Genomic DNA, 16711 nt, shown 5'->3' on the forward strand with positions numbered 1-16711 from the left:
GGGAAAAGGATTTGAATAAGTTTTTCTCCAAGGAAAATATACAAATGGCCGATAAACACATGAAAAGATGCTCAACATCATTAGTCATTAGGGAAATGCAAATCAAAACTAAGAGATACAACATCACACCCATCAGGATGGCTATTATCAACAAATTAAAATTTAAAAAAACAAACAAAAAACAAGTGTTGGCAAGAATATGGAGAAATTAGAACCCTTGTGCAGTGCTGGTAAAAATGTAAAATGGTGCAGCTGCTGTGGAAAACAGTTTGATGGTCACTCTAAGAGTATAACATAGAATTACCATATGACCCAGCTATTATACTCTTATGTATATATGACCAATGAAAGCAGGAACTCAAACAGGTAGTTGTACACACCATGTTCACAGCACCATTATCCACAACAGTCAAGAGGTGGAAGCAACTCAAGTGTTCACCAACAGATGAATGGACAAACAAAATGTGGTATACACATAAAAGAAATATAATTCAGCCTTTAAAAGGAATGAAATTCTGACACATGCTACCATGGATGAAGCAGTCACTTACAAGAGGTATGCAGAAAAGGCAAATTGACAGAGATAGAAAGTAGAATGGTGGTTGCAAGGGTCTGGGCATAAGAGGGAATAGGGAATTATCGTTTAATGGGTATGGAACTTCTGTTTAGGATGATGAAAAAGTTCCGGAAATAGACAATGGTGATGGTGGCACAACACTGTGAATGTAAATAATGCCACTGAACTGTACATTTAAAATGACTGAAATGATAAATTTTGTTATGCATATATTACAATAAAAAAAATTACAGTACTCACAGTTCAAAAAAAAGTGTGCATTCCCAATGAACCAGAAATTCATCTCCTATAATCCTTTTAATAAAAACATGTATTAGTTTTATAACCTTTTAAAATTTAAAACTTCAAAAATAGTTTAAAGAGTAAAATGTGACCTTTAACTTGCCCCTTTCAAGTGTTCAGAACCTGTTACAATGGTTTTTTTTCAGTTAGTATCTTAGAACTATCCTACTGAAAAATGAAGCCATTCAGCTACCAGATTATTAAATGATTTACACTCCAAAAGTCAAAATGAGACTTAAGCTAAGATTTCAATTATTTTAGAATCCAGTTTATTACAACTGCTATTAAACTGTAACTTTAAAATACACTATCTTAAAGCAAAAAGCCTTATAGGTAGAGAAATCCCTCTTGGCCTCATTTGGCAGGATTTCTCTACCCATGAGAGTCTGAAGAGGTCAGTTCCTACAAGGTAGGCAAACAGAGGTTGTACACCTGGAGATCAAAGCCAACAATAACAAAACATCAGGTCCCAAAATGGTACTTTGCATAAAAGGACCTTTCACCCAAAGTTAGTCATGAGATTTCTATAGCCTTCAGGTTTAAAATAACATAGTAAAGGGATTTCCCTGGCAGTCCAGCGGTTAGGGCTCTGTGCTTCCAGTGGCGGTGGTGGGGGGGGGTGTGATCCCGGTTGGGGAACTAAGATCCCACGTGCTGTGTTGAGTGACCAAGAAAAAAAAAAGGTAGTAAAAAACATGAAAGCAAAGATAATTCCCTACCGTTTTTGCTTTCTTCATCATATCTTTATACATTATCTAATTTCTCATAATCATGTTTCATGAATCACTTTCAACTAGGCCCTCAAAGTTTCCCAGAAATTTACTATCCTTCTCTGACGAATGCTCTTTCCTATTCCTCACAAGTATTTTCATGGAGTTCTATGACTCTTCCTCCTAGCTTCCATTCCACAAACGACCTTATCTTATTGGACAAAGATTACAAAGATTAAAAACCAGAGAGAAATCAACTATCAACTTTCAAACTATTAACATTGCATCCATTCTCTTCTTTCCTCTGGCTAAAAAAGAAAAAGTATCTCTCTATCAAAGAACAATTATGCCCATTTTGCTATCTTCTCCTAGACCTTTATCAGTTACTGCCTTCTCTCCAGCAACTTTAACTTTTCTCTCTTTAATGAATCCCTCCCATCATCATTCAAACATATTCTTCTTTAAAAAAAAAAAAAGTCTTCCCTGATCCCATAGATCTCTCCAGTTATCCCTCTATCTCTCCTCTATTCTCCTTCACAGCCAAAAGGACTCTTGGTGATTCCCCACTTTCTCTGCAACCATTTGTTTGATAAAGTGACCCAAAAAGGTGTAAGGAGCAATATAGTAAACACTTGTGTTACCCATGAACCGCCTTGGGAAATAAAGCATTGCCAATATAGTGGAAGGCTACTGTGTACCCCTCCTGGATCACACCTCCTGTGCTCCCTTCCCCTACAAGAGATAGCCACTATTCTGATTTTGGTGTTAATCATTCTCATAAATTTCTTTATACTTTTACTATATATGTATGTATCCCTAAATAAGACATTGAATTGTTCTGCATATTTTTCAACCTTTAAAAAGGGTACACTTTAAAGACTGTGAGCCTTTTAAATTCTCAGCATTATGTTGAGGTTAATCCATCATGATACATGTTGCTGTAGTTCATTTATTTTCACTACTGTGTATCCACACAATTTACTTATCCACTCTCCAGATGATGGATATTTAGGTAGTTTCCCCTTTCTCTGCCATTACAAACAATGCTGTAATGATTTTTTAAAATAAATTTATTTATTTATTTATTTAATTTATTTATGGCTGCATTGGGTCTTTGTTGCTGTGCGCGGGCTTTCTCTAGTTGTGGAGAGCGGGGGCTACTCTTCATTGCAGTGCATGGGCTTCTCATTATGGTGGCTTCTCTTGTTGCAGAGCATGGGCTCTAGGCATGTGGGCTTCAGTAGTTGTGGCACATGGGCTCAGTAGTTGTGGCTTCTGGGCTCTAGAGCGCAGACTCAGTAGTTGTGGTGCACGGGCTTAGTTGCTCCACAGCATGTGGGATCTTCCCCAACCAGGGCTCGAACCCGTGTCCCCTGCATTGGCAGGCGGATTCTTAACCACTACGCCACCAGGGAAGTCCCTGTAATGATCATTTTCATACACTTCTCTTTGTACCAGTGAGTGAGAGTTTTCCTGGAAGAGACACCTACAAGCGGAATTGCTAGGTTGCAGGGAATGAGCATCTTCAATTTTAATTGATATACACAAACTGCTTTCCAAAATATATCCAATCACTATTCCACATTGTTTCCAACCTTCCAACATTGTTTCCAACTTCCCACACTCCACTCCTTTGCCAAGATCACACTGATTTGCAAGTTGCTAAATTCAACAGACACTATCATTTTAGTTGACCTACTGTTCAACATATTTAGCCACTAATGGCTCCTTAATATACTTTTGGCTTCTATAACCCCAGCCCTCCCAGTTTTCCTAGCACCTCTGGCTTCTCCCATTCTATCTACCAGACTTCTTAAAAACTGGTGCTCCTCTGGACTCAGCTGTGGGTCTTATTCAGACTCCGATTAAGTCTTTATTCAGACTCTGATTAAGTCTACATTCTTCCCCTACATTCTCATGGCTTAAAATACCATCTATATGTCTATACTACAAATACCAAAATATACTCCACATCAAGCCTGTTTGATGTCCTTTGACTGAGGAATATCAATCTTAATACATCCAAAATTGATTTCTTGATCTCTTTTCCCTACCGCCAACAACTTCTGCTCCAGTGATCCTCATCCTACCAACCACCTGCTCTTGCTGAACCCTCCCTTCAACCTCTCTCCACATCCACTCCATAACCATGGCCTCTAAAATATATTTTGAATTTATCAGTTCATTTCCTTCTCCACTGACACTGTTCAAAACAAGCCGTCATTTTACCTCAGACTTGGACAAATGCTACAGCCTTCGAATTGGGACTCCTAGTTCCCCTCATCTCTCTCTAATCCATATTTCATACAGCAGCTAAAGTGATCTTTTTTTAAAAAAATTAATTTATTTTATTTATTTATTTATTTTTGGCTGCGTTGGGTCTTCGTTGCTGCGCGTGGGCTTTCTCTAGTTGTGGCAAGCGGGGGCTACTCTTCGTTGTGGTGCGCAGGCTTCTCACTGCGGTGGCTTCTCTGGTTGCAGAGCACGGGCTCTAGGCGCATGGGCTTCAGTAGTTGTGGTGCATGGGCTTAGTTGCTCCGCGGCATGTGGGATCTTCCCGGATCAGGGCTCGAACCCGTGTCCCCTGCATTGGCAGGCGGATTCTTAACCACTACACCACCAGGGAAGCCCTAAAGTGATTTTTTTTTTTTTAAGTGATCTTTTTAAAACACAAACCAGATCATTTCACTCAACCCCTGCTTTAAAAATTTTAGTAAGCTTTCCACTTGCCTTAGGATAAACTTTAAGGTACTTAACATGGCCTACAAAGCCAGGATTTGACTTTCTACTGATGTGACTCCTGCCTATCTCATCAGATTCATTTTATATCTCACTGCCCTCCCCTCCCAGCTCCCACCAAGGGCCTATTTTAGGCTTCTTGAACTGTGGCGCTCTTCCCAGCTTAAGAAAATTCATGTAGACAATTCCTGTTTCCTTCAGAGTACCTGATCACAATTAAGTATATACTTATTTTGATGTTCATTAATATTTCCTCTCCCACTAGACAATAATCAGGGAATGTGCTTGTTTTTCAGCATTGCATACCTAGAACATAACCTAGTAGACAATCACTTAAGTAAACTAATGAACTTCACAACTTGGTTAGAAAGTAGAGGGTCTCTCATTTACTAGGGGTTATCTCATTTACTATCTCATTTCCTGCATTCAATATATTATCAACCCAATAAAGCATTAATATGGATACTAAATGAATTCGGTTGTTTTTAAAGCAATTTCTCTAAAAGAGTTTATCTAAAAGAAAAAAAACAACATATGTACAAGAAAAAAAAAACACTTGTACAGAAATGATCAATTTCTATTTTTACTTAAAACCTACACTCTCAAATGTTCACCAAATACAAGTGCTAGACTGTAAAATCTCATAATCATACTTGGCAAACTGAGATGGTATAAAAACTGAGTGTTTCAGTAACAACACCCAGAAAGAAATGATCTGTTCAAAAGAGTACTGCAAGACTGCTTTCATTTATAGTACCTGAGGAAGCCAAGAGAAAATAACACACATCAAAAAGGCAAAATAAAGGCAATTTTATTACTTAAAAATGCATATAGCAAATTAAACAAAAGTTAAAAAGCATTACTCAGCAAAGGTTCTTTAGAGTTTACACTAAAAAGGAATTATTTCTGATTAATTTCATCTTCATCTGCATATGTGGAAGACAAGTGATAATAAAGTATCTGGGTTTCCTAAAATATATTTAGTGTCTTAGAATATTACAAAAAAGGTTAAGAGAGAAAACGCTAACGTACTGAATGAAGAAGGCATATACTCAAGGCTTGTGAACTTAAATCAGCCCCTATCCTAATTACCCTAACTTCTTATTAATAAGGTCCTATTAAAATGTAAATAAGAATATTGCTTTAAAAGGTAGTTAAGGTCATTTAAGGCTATTGCTCTTTAATCACGGAATACAAATTTATATATTAAATGAGTTATTATGGCAGAGAGAATATTTACTTTGAAAAATCAATTTATAAAGTGATAAGAGTAAACCTATTGTCAAAATATTTTCTACTTCAGACTTGTAACATATTTAAACAGAACTCAGAAGGAATTCTGAAGGCTTTATAACTCTGATTTTAAAATCTGTCTCTTCAATATAGACCAATATTATATATACGGTACAATGTTAATACTGTAGTTAACCAGGGCATATGTTGTGTCACACACTGCACTAAGGCTAAGGATATAAAAATAAAAATTACCCATCATCTCCAAGATTTGGTTGCAGCTAGACCAACTACAGAAAGGTGGCAGGAGGATAGGAGGAGGGAAGGGAAGGAAGAAGAGGAAGGGAGGGAAGTTAGTTCTGAGCAGAAAGAATACCATGTGGAACAGCCCTGAAGAGAGAACATAGCATACACCCAGAGGGAATAGAGATAGATCAAGAGTAGTTGGAAAATAGGGTTGGGGAAGTACAAGATGAAAGGTAAGGCTGGAGAAATACATGGGATCAGACTAGACCTGTGGGTTTGTTTCTGAAATCTGAAAGACATAAGGATACATTTTCAGAGAAAATTAATATCTCCCAGATCTTGAGTGATGACTTCTTAAAAATTATAATATTAAGAATCTGGTATGGATATAAAATTAGGTATGAACTCATTATGTTATATAGCTCTTATGTAACCATAACACTAAAACAACTTTAAAAATTAAATACAAAACAAAAATTTAAATAACACTAATGTGGGACTTCCCTGGCGGTCCAGTGGTTGAGACTCCATGCTTCCACTGCAGGGGGCACGGGTTCGATCCCTGGTCAGGGAACTAGGATCCTGCATTCCACGCAGTGCAGCCAAAAAAAATAAATAAAAAAAAAAAATGCTAATGTAACAGATTATGCTGTTTTACATAAACTATACCAATGATGTATTCAATCCTGGAAATATGTAGCCTTAGGTCTAGTTTTATACACACACACACACTTTTTTTTTTTTCAGCTGTGCCACATGGCTTGTGGGATCTTAGTTCATCGACAAGGGATTGAACTCGGGCCCTTGTCAGTGAGAGCGCAGAGTCCTAACCACTGGACCACCAGGGAATTCTCATAGTTCTATATTTTTAAACCACTTCTGTAATTTGACTTCAATAACACTAGTGCATAAAATGCTTATAAATATGTAAAACTAAACAGATTTAATAACTGCAAGTGTTTATTTGCTAATTTAGGGAAATACAACCTTATATATACTACCATACCAGCTAGCGGTCCTTAAATGTCAGTTTTAAAGAGGCCCACTTGTTAATTCTGGCAATCTTTCTTGTTCATTTGTGGTTCAGTACCTTAATGAAAACTACATTAAATGTGTATCTAGTATAATCACTGCTGAAGTTTGGAATAAAACACTCACACTGCAAACAAACTGTTTCACGTTGATTAATTACAAGACGGGATCTACCAGATACATCTCACAGTGAAAATATGATACTAACTACTAAGCCGGGGTTTGGCCTGCCTATACTAACATATACCATGACACGATCCAATTTAACTCACCATCTTTCCCTGTCTGAGCATCATCAGTACAATGCTTTATAACTTGGCACAAACACAATAATAAACAAAATCTAAACACAGCAACAAACTCCCAAGGGATTACTTGGCTATAACGCAGTCCTTTAGAAGTTACATAAAACTCATTAATGTACAAGAATGCCCAGTTAGAAAAATACTACAGAAAATACAACATTACTAAGGAGTTCTAAGAGAAATGAATTCACAGTTTAGAGGGAAAAAAAAAAAATCACTTTGGTACAGGATGAAGTAGATTATAAGGAAACAAATGAGATAACTGTTGCAGTAACCCAGGTAAGAAATGAAAGCCTGGATTAAGGCAGTAATAGTAGGAGTGTTGATAATGTAGATAAAGGGTTTGGATTCAAAGATGTTAAGGAGGTAGAATCTTGGGGCCAGACAGATGTGAGATGTAAAATGGAGGAATCAAGGACAACTTGCAGGTTTCTAGAAAAAACAATGATAGTGATACATCCTCCAAGGCAAGGAAAATAGCAGAATTTAGGGGTGAGGGGATTGAGAAGTAGTAGAATAGTTAATTTGAACATGATCAACACTTATAGGGACTATCTGATCAGCTTCTAGGTTCACCTCACTCACCCCCAGCTTTTCTCAAAATTCTCTCCCCCATTCACATAGCTGTACTAAGAGCAACCATGTTACAATGTAACCTATAGTGTGATCCTACCTCCAGGGTACAGTTGACAGATAAAGTCTGAATCCTTAACTAAAGCTAGGCCAATATGCAGACCCCACCTGTTTTATTTATATCTCTATATGTATATGTAAATGGGTATCTACACACACACATATGTATATACACATATATGTATACCCACATTTATACATACATACACACACACACACACACATACAATCAAACAAAAAATCCCCTAACAACCACCACAGTAAATAGGACCTTGCAACTAACTGCTCAACCCTAAGGCAATCCTCAGACTCAAATATCCACTAAGGGCCATTTGATCTGCTAAGACAAAAGTTGACAAACTTTTTTAAAGCCACACAGTAAATATTTTAGGCTTCACAGGCCATAAAGTTAGGACTACTCAACTCTGCCACTGTATCAGCAAAAGCACCTACATACAATACATAAACAAATGGGTGTGTTGTCTGTGCTCCAATAAAACTTTATTCATGGACACTGAATTTTGAGCTTCCTATAATTCTCACATACCACAAAATATTTTTTTGACTTTTTCCCACCATTTAAAAAAAATGTAAAAACCATTCTTAGCTCTCAGGCCATACAAAAGCAGGCAGCATCGGGCCTACTAACCGTAGTGTGTCAACCCTTGTGCTAAGGCAACACAGAACTGCCCTCTCCTATTTCAAATGTCCTCTAAGTGTCAGAAAAGCAAAATCTTTCTAGTGGACAGAATTGAAAATCTTCATTTGGCTGCCAAAGAACTCACTCCATTTGCAAGGAAGTAAGTCAACAAATGAAGGCCCATGCAATTTGCCGGTTCTATCATTTACCTTCTACTGTACCTGTCCAGCAAGATACGGTGTTAAGTTTCGGAACAATGATACCTTCCTCTCCCCTCCCCTCATGAGAGTTTTAGCTATTTTTTTTTTCTACCACTGTGTATCAGTTATGCTGGGGATGGTTAAATTCAGTATTTAGTCCACAATTTTCAAACATGTGACAAAGTATATCTAGGCCTGATTAACAAAGAGTATCACCTTTAGAATCTGGACTCAGAGAACAATGACCTCTGGATGTGGTAAGTAGATATGAATTTGGGCTGTTTCCACAGAAGAGATGAGAGTGTTTGCTGGTATATAGAGATAGTGAGATTATGTTAAAGAAAATATTTAATATATATAAGAAAAGTAGGACTCTTTGTGTGTGTGCTAAATAGCCATGGAATGAATGAACTGGACAACTATGTTTTAGAGTGTCCTTTACTCCTCTTCTCTCTGGGATGTAGCCCACTAGCCACAGCTGTGGTCCAGAGCTGGACATATAACCTAACAAGTCCCTTTCCTGAGATTTGAGACTGAGAATCAGGTCAGTCTCTCTGATGGCAGAAGCTATAAGATTTAAAACTCAAAAGATATTAGTAAGTGTTAAAAACTGACCTGCAGCAAGAAAGAACTAACTGAACACACAAAGAGTATCTTGTGTGAAAAAAAAAAAAAGAGTATCTTGTGAGACATAAAGAGATACTCTTGACCACATATGGAGCCCCTGGATCTAGCTGTTCCTGAGTTCTAGCTGTCCTCCTATGGCTTGATTGCCTTTCTGAGAATTCATGGATACCCGTGTGTTTCCAAAAAATTCTTCTTTTTGCTTCAGTTAGGTATGTGTCGCTCTCCTAACTAAAACAAAGTACCTATTGGACAATCTAAACAGGGATATTCAGTTGGATCAAAGAGTTCTGGTGAGTTTAAAACACTTAAAGATGGTAGCTACAACAACAAAAATGGAAAAAATCACCAGGAAGAGTGAAAAGAGAAGGTCAAGGTGGAAATTCATAAATATCAATATGATTAGCAGAGAATTAAGAGTCTGCAAAGAATCAGCTAGTAGTAAGAAAGGCAGGAAAGGGACAGAGTCATAAAAGTCAAGGAAAAAAAAAACAGTATCAAGGAGACAATGGTTAACGATGTCAAGTATAGAAAGAGGTAAAGGAGTAAGCAATGATTATACAATTTGTCAATGCAGAAGTCACAGGTGGCCCTGATAAGAGCAATTTCACTGGCATGCTAGGATGAGAAGCCAGGCTGAGGGTTTAAGAATACACAGGAAGTACACAACTCTACCTATGAAGTATTCTTCCCATTGGAAAAAAAAAAAAAATCCAAGCCTGAATCGGAGCAAGCTTCTAGATGTAATTACCAATTTACAGGAAAAACAGTGGACAGAAGAACATATTACATGAAACCACAGGGATGCAATCAGCAAAATCCAGACTGTGAGAAATCTCATAGGGCAAAGGCTTGGTTTCTTTAACAAACCAATTGTATAGGAACAAGAACAAAAAGACAGAAAGAAAAGAGGGTTGAGACACACATCAACACAATATAATGTATGAACCTTATTTGGATCCTAATTCAGACAAACTGTTAAAACAAAACAAAAACTGTAATTGGGGAAATTTCAACACCAAGTAGAATATGTGATGATATTAAGGAATTACTGTTAATTTTTTTAGTAAAATCTTAAATTGGATTATTGTTTTATTTCTTAGAGATATACAATAAAATAGTATAACACAGTCTTTATTCTACTAGTGAGTCTTCACTGATTGTCCTCAAAGTCATCCAGCCTGCTATAGTCCCATAGTTAGCTGCATAACAAATATTAAGAGAGATACAAAGCGATACAGGGATTCAAAGGAGATAAGTCACTACTGGGGTAGGGAATCAAGCAAAACTTAAGGCAATGGTATTTGCATTGTGCCTTAAAAGATGATGAAATGTTAAGAGATAGGGAACAAGACTGGAAAAGTGATATTCCAGATAGAAGAAATGATAGCAATTGGAAAGAGGTGGGAAGGCCTATCTATGAAGAGTACTGACTCTACTCACCTTTCCATTAAACTGTCCCTACCCTAGTGATGACAAGAAAAGGAAAAGTCAAAGTGAAATGTCATAACCCACTAGGCAGCTCCAAGCTGACAAAATCATGGGAGACCCATTCAGGCCCAAAGCAGACCGAGGAAGCCCAGTCTCAGGACAGATCACGACAGTATCTGGGTAGCCAAACCATACTGGCTTTCCAGAGCAATTCATTCATGTCAATCTCTGGGTGTGGGGCGTTACTGCAAGTAGGGGTGCTCTCCTTAAACCAAAGGGAAAAGTAGCAAGGTAACAGGTCAGGTTAGCTTTAAGCAATTTTTAGTCACTGACTACACCTTATTTCACAATTAACTGAGACTGGCAAACACCCTCCCAGAAATCAATATAATTGTTCCAACTTTTCAGAGGAAATAAAAAACGAAATAGGAAAACCATAATGAAGACTGGGGGTTCAAAAGCTGGAAATCCTTTACATTATACAGGACAGTTTTTATAGTAACTTATCCGTAGAATAGAGCTGGAAATCCTTTACATTATACAGGAAAGTTTTTATAGTAAGTTATCTGTAGAATAGAGCTGAAATAAAAAATAAAATCTACCATATGACCCAGCAATCCCACTCTTGGGCATATATCCCAAACTATAATTCAAAAAGATACATGCACCCCCTATGTTCATAGCAGCACTATTCACAATAGCCAAGACATGGAAACAATCTAAATGTCCATTGACAGATGAATGGATAAAGAAGATGTGGTACATATATACAATGGAATACTACTCAGCCATAAAAAAGAACAAAATAATGCCGTTTGCAGCAACATGGATGCAACTAGAGATTATCATTCTAAGTAAAGTAAGTCAGAAGGAGAAAGGCAAATACCATATGATATCACTTATATATGGAATCTAAAATATGGCACAAATGAACCTATCTACAAAACAGAAACAGACTCAAAAGACATAGAGAACAGACATGGAGGCAGGGGATGGACTGGGAGTTTGGGGTTAGTAGATGCAAACTATTACATACAGAATGGATAAACAACAAGGTCCCACTGCATAGCACAGGGAACTATATTCAATATCCTGGGATAAACCATAATGGAAAAGAATATAAAAAAGAATGCATATATGTATATAACTGAGTCGCTTTGTTATACAGCAGAAATTAACACAACACTGTAAATCAACTATCCTTCAATAAAAAATAAATTTAAAAAATAGTAAAATAAAATCAAATCTAAGTTATCCATTTTTATAATACACACTGCACTTCTGGGTCACCGTCCAGGTGTGCCTTCAATATTTAAGACTACCTCTTTGGGGACTTCCCTGGTGGCACAGTGGTTAAGAATCTGCCTGCCAATGCACGGGACACGGGTTCGAGCCCTGGCCCAGGACTATCCCACATGCCGTGAAGCAACTAAGCCCGTGCGCCACAACTACTGAGCCTGCGCTCTAGAGCCCGCGAGCCACAGCTACTGAGCCCGCGTGCCACAACTACTGAAACCTGCGCGCCTAGAGCTGCAAGAGAAGCCACGGCAATGAGAAGCCTGGTACCACAACAAAGGGTAGCCCCCGCTAGCAGCAACTAGAGAAAGCCCGCACACAGCAACGAAGACCCAACACAGACATACGTAAATAAATAAATAAATAAATAAATAAATTTATATTAAAAAAAAGACTACCTCTTTGATTTTTATGAAAAATACTGTGAAGAGAAGGCCTCATACATTTTGGACTCCATTCTAAACCAGTAGATGGCCACAAAAGAAGAAATACCTGTTTTCTTTGTTCCTCTCAGGTACACATAAAACCATGACATTTACCTTAACTCTTAAAAAAATGTAAGATACATAATTTTAGAAGGCTTCACCTTCTGTCATCTTCTGTAGCTGATAGCTACTTCTTCCCCTACAAATAAATACTGATCACTTGCTCATCCAGCTTTTTTTTTTTAAGAGTACCCTTTTGTGAAATCTTGGGTTGGATATCACATTCAAATTCAACCTAGTAATTGTATAAAATATTGGGGAGGACACAAAGAGGTATAAATATAGTTCTTGCTCTAAAGACATGACAGATCTATAAAAAAATTACAATACAAAGCAGAATGCATCAACTGTCACAAAGGGGGTACAGTATCTCAAGAGCACAGAGAAGGGAATGTACATCATCTGACAAGCAGAAACTGAATCTGAATGAAAATATGCTATCTTTAAGAATGCTTAATTACACAGCTTCAAAGCACTGTAGAATCACCTTTACACCTCAAAACTGTAGACCATTTTCCAATAATCACAGCTAAGCTCTTTTTTTTAAAATCAAACAGTAAAAGTTTGGTCACTCACAAACATCCTATCTTGCCTCCACTTGACACAGAATTTTATTGAAAGCAAAATCTGCCTACTGTTCCTGTAGAGCTAACAAAAACCAAAGCCATCAGCCTGCAAGCCACCACAAACTGAATGAAAATGCTGGTGTTAAAAAAAAAAATTTTCTTTTTATTGCCTCAGGTAAGTTAACGCTAAAAGATAATTTAAAATAACTTCTTAAGATTTTTTTTTTTAATGTTTGGAGACTGAAGGAGGCATTGATGAATAAGTAAAATAAACCTGAGCAATTTAAAGAAGCCAGCTTTGTTAAAAACCAGATGGCCACTTGCCAACACTTCTTCATGCACGTAAAACCAAAGATGATTCTAGGCAAGATTCACAGGCCACAGAGGCTCTTTATTAAATGTCAAATTAAGAAAGTTCTCATATTTCAATTTTGATAAGTTAAAGGACAGTTAAATAAAAGGAGCACTTTACAAAGCTTTGCAGAATCAATATGGAAACAAAGCTTTGCGCTTTTAACATTTGAACCCTCAAAAACAAGACATTTTAAACGTCACATTTACAAACATCCTATTCACAAGGAACTATAGCCTAGATTCTGTAAGGAAAAACAGTGGTAACTGGAAAAGGGACTGGCCTTAGTTTAAAATCTCCAACAGGCCAGCAGAAAAGAAATCGCACAATTCTTAATTGCAAGTGACTATGAGAACCCTAAATCGAACTCTTCGTCTTAGTTTAACTCCGTACAAAAGCATTTCAGATTTGTATCTTTGTACAAATTTGCACCTTTGTATCATTCCTACAAATGATACCGTTTGTGAAAGAAAAGGCAATAAGGATACTCCTCAAACTCCTATATCCCATGATCCATCCTCAAAGAGTGGAAGGAACAGCAAAGTGGAAGGAACAAAGCACTGACGTCAATTACGAGATTAACCCCGGGCACAGGCAGCTGGAGGAAAGGCCTACACATCAATATCCAAATGCAAGCTATCGGGGTAACTAGCTAACCGATTCAGAAGTTATGGGGGGGTATTCAAGTATTACACCCCCACATTCCCATTTTTAGTCAGCCCCCTTCGCCAGTCGAAGGCGGAAATTTTTTTTCCTTTTTTTTTTTTTTTGCGGGGGGGGGGCGGGGAGGAGGAGGAGGAGGGGGGGAGGAGGAGGAGGAGGGGGGGGGGAGGAGGAGGAGGAGGTGGAGGAGGTGGAGGAGGACGTACGCAGGATCGCGAGAAGGAAAGCGAGAACTAGTTGGGTAATGATAGCCAGAACCTAGGCCTATTTTCTCTTTAACTAGAAATAACTTGAAATTGAGAAGGGTATTAAAAAGTAACAGATCAGTCGATGGAATTTCTGAGGGAAGGAATGGATTAATGGACGAAAGGGGAAAGGAGAAACAGTGAAAAGATTGATTTCTGGGAATTTTTGTTAGGACTGGGTTAGCCTTTTTAATTAATTTATATTTTTGAGGGTCGGGGGTGGAACGCGAAGACGAGGGAAGCCGGATCGAGCAGCCCTAGCCCGGAGGGTCTCTCCGAGCCCCCAAACGGACCCTGTCCTCCCCTCCCCCCAGCCCCTCCCCGCGGCCGGGCCCGGCCCTCAGTCCGTCTGTCTGCTCTTCTCACCTCCAGTCCCGGCTCCGCTAGGCCCGAACCATTTCCCGGCTGCGGCAGAGGCGGCGCCGGGCCTGCACCTTCACCGGACGCGCATTCGAACCCGCTCGGGGGGCGGCGACAGACTGCCAAGGGCGAGGAGCTCCGGGCGACGGCGGGGGTTCGGCAGGTCTCGAAAAGCGCAGGCGGCGGCGGTGGCGACGCACCTCACACAGCACAGGCGGAGTTTCCGCCCCGCTCCATGATTGTCGAGCCCAGATCGGGACGGCTGGCTGAGGAGGCAGGGGCGGGCTGACGAGGACCTGGCACCGGGATCCCCCGCCCCATCCGCTGGCGGCGGCAGCGACGGCGCTCGACTCCCGCAACCAGGACAGTGACTGACGCAGCGGCCACGCCACCCATGTGACCAGGGCAGGGCGGGGACGAGGCGTCACGTGGCGACGCCGCGCCCCTCCCCGTCAGAAAAGCGGAGGCTGCGGATCCTACAGCGCCGGGAGGTGACGCTGGAGGGGGTGACGAGCGCGGCGGTCGGGTCCGACGACGACGGGCTGGCCGGGTACTGGCCCAGGTGGCCTAGGTCCGAGCCCCTGAGCCCGGCGGCCGCGTCTGACAGGGCGGGACAGGCGGGATCGGGCCTCCACACTTCGCGCGCGCACACTTCGGCGCGCACACCATCCAGCGCGTAGCCGCTAGCGAGGTTCAGAAGGGCGGGGCCGGGTGGAGCCGGATCTACTGGTTCTGGGGCTCAGGAGGTCAGGCAGTCCGCCCCTCCTGAGGGTGTGGCCGAAGCCCCCAGGCCCGTGGTGCGGAGCTGCTGTCGAAGCCCGGAGCCAGTGCGGCGGCCCTCGACAGGTCCGGCCGGAAAAGGAAGTCTGCTGGGAATTTCTCTGCAGGAGGCCGTCTAGAACCTCGCTTGAACTTCTCAGACGAAGCCAAGCCAGCCCTTTTTCTTGGTCATCTAAACAGCTTCTGCTGTTAATACTTTTTTTCAAGATATCATTCCGAACACTTTTCTTCAGTTCTTAACATCCTGCCAGTCAGGGCAAGCTATAATTTAATTGAGAGTAAAGCCATAGTTATAGATTAGACAGGATTTTCAAAGGGTCTCATAGAACCCAGTACGGTAACTGTCCAGAGAAACTACTTTGGGTTCATTATTTTGGAAAACACTTTATAATTTCCTGCTTCTTATCTGTTTTCTTTCCATGAAGGAGCCTCATGAAGGTGTTTTTTTCACTCTCTACTAATTTTGAAGCAAGCATTTTAAAGATTTTTAAAAATAAAATTCAAGGATTTTGAGGAGCTTTATGATAAACTATAAAGAGTGTGCATATGAAAATGTTTTTATTAGGCTTAAAAGCTGGTAATTCATCAGCAATAGTAGTATAATGTTTTTCTTTTTAAAATTCTGAAGTGACCACATATTCTTTTAAGCTAAACTCTTTATATAGATTTTATCTATCTATATAAATTAGGAAATGATTTCATGCAAAACTCAAAATGAACTGTGACAAAATATAGTGAAAAATAATTGGCAGTCCCATCCCTGCCCTTCAACTACTCCAGTTCCGGAGGCAATCACTTAGCATTTTCTAATGTAGCCTTCCCAAGATATGTTGTAAATATATATTAAAATACACTTATATGTACCTCTTTTATGCAAAAGATAACGTACTATATACACTGTTAAGTTCCTTCCTTTTTTCACTTAAAATATCCTGGATATCTTTCCATATCACTGTGTAAAGAAGTGTCTCATTCTTCCTAGGAGCAGTGTAATATTCCACTGTATGCAAATATCAATTTATTTTAACTAATCTCCTACAGGTGGACATTTAGGTTGTTGCCAAGCCATTACTAAATTACAAACTAAGCTGCAACTAATAGTCTCATAAAATGGATAATTATACCAATAACTCATTAGACCGCAATCTTTAAATCAAAAGGTATTTTCAGTTTGGATAGAGATTGCCAAATTGTCCTCCATAGATGTAGTGCCAATTTCACGTGTTTTCTTTTGTATTCTGCCTTGGAAGATTTACAAGCCTGTATAGGAAGGGAGTGAAGATGGAGACTGACAACAAGAAAGATCATCATT

General features: G+C 39.4%; 1 protein-coding gene across 5 annotated transcripts in view; it reads right to left on the minus strand.

Annotated features, from left to right (window-relative positions):
- Positions 1-15372, minus strand: part of AFF4 (ALF transcription elongation factor 4) — a 95921-nt gene extending 80549 nt beyond the window's left edge. For 2 of the 5 annotated variants that reach the window (XM_068535869.1, XM_068535868.1), the window contains exon 1: positions 14626-15372. The gene's annotated coding sequence lies outside the window, so the exon portion shown is untranslated. Of the gene's footprint in view, positions 1-817; positions 2389-14625 lie in introns of those variants that run through there. The other 3 variants (XM_068535864.1, XM_068535866.1, XM_068535867.1) reach the window with 3 other exon arrangements.
- Between the last annotated feature and the right edge of the window lie 1339 nt (positions 15373-16711).

This window comes from Eschrichtius robustus, chromosome 2, assembly GCF_028021215.1.
Source record: "Eschrichtius robustus isolate mEscRob2 chromosome 2, mEscRob2.pri, whole genome shotgun sequence".
Classification (NCBI taxonomy): Eukaryota; Metazoa; Chordata; class Mammalia; order Artiodactyla; family Eschrichtiidae; genus Eschrichtius; species Eschrichtius robustus.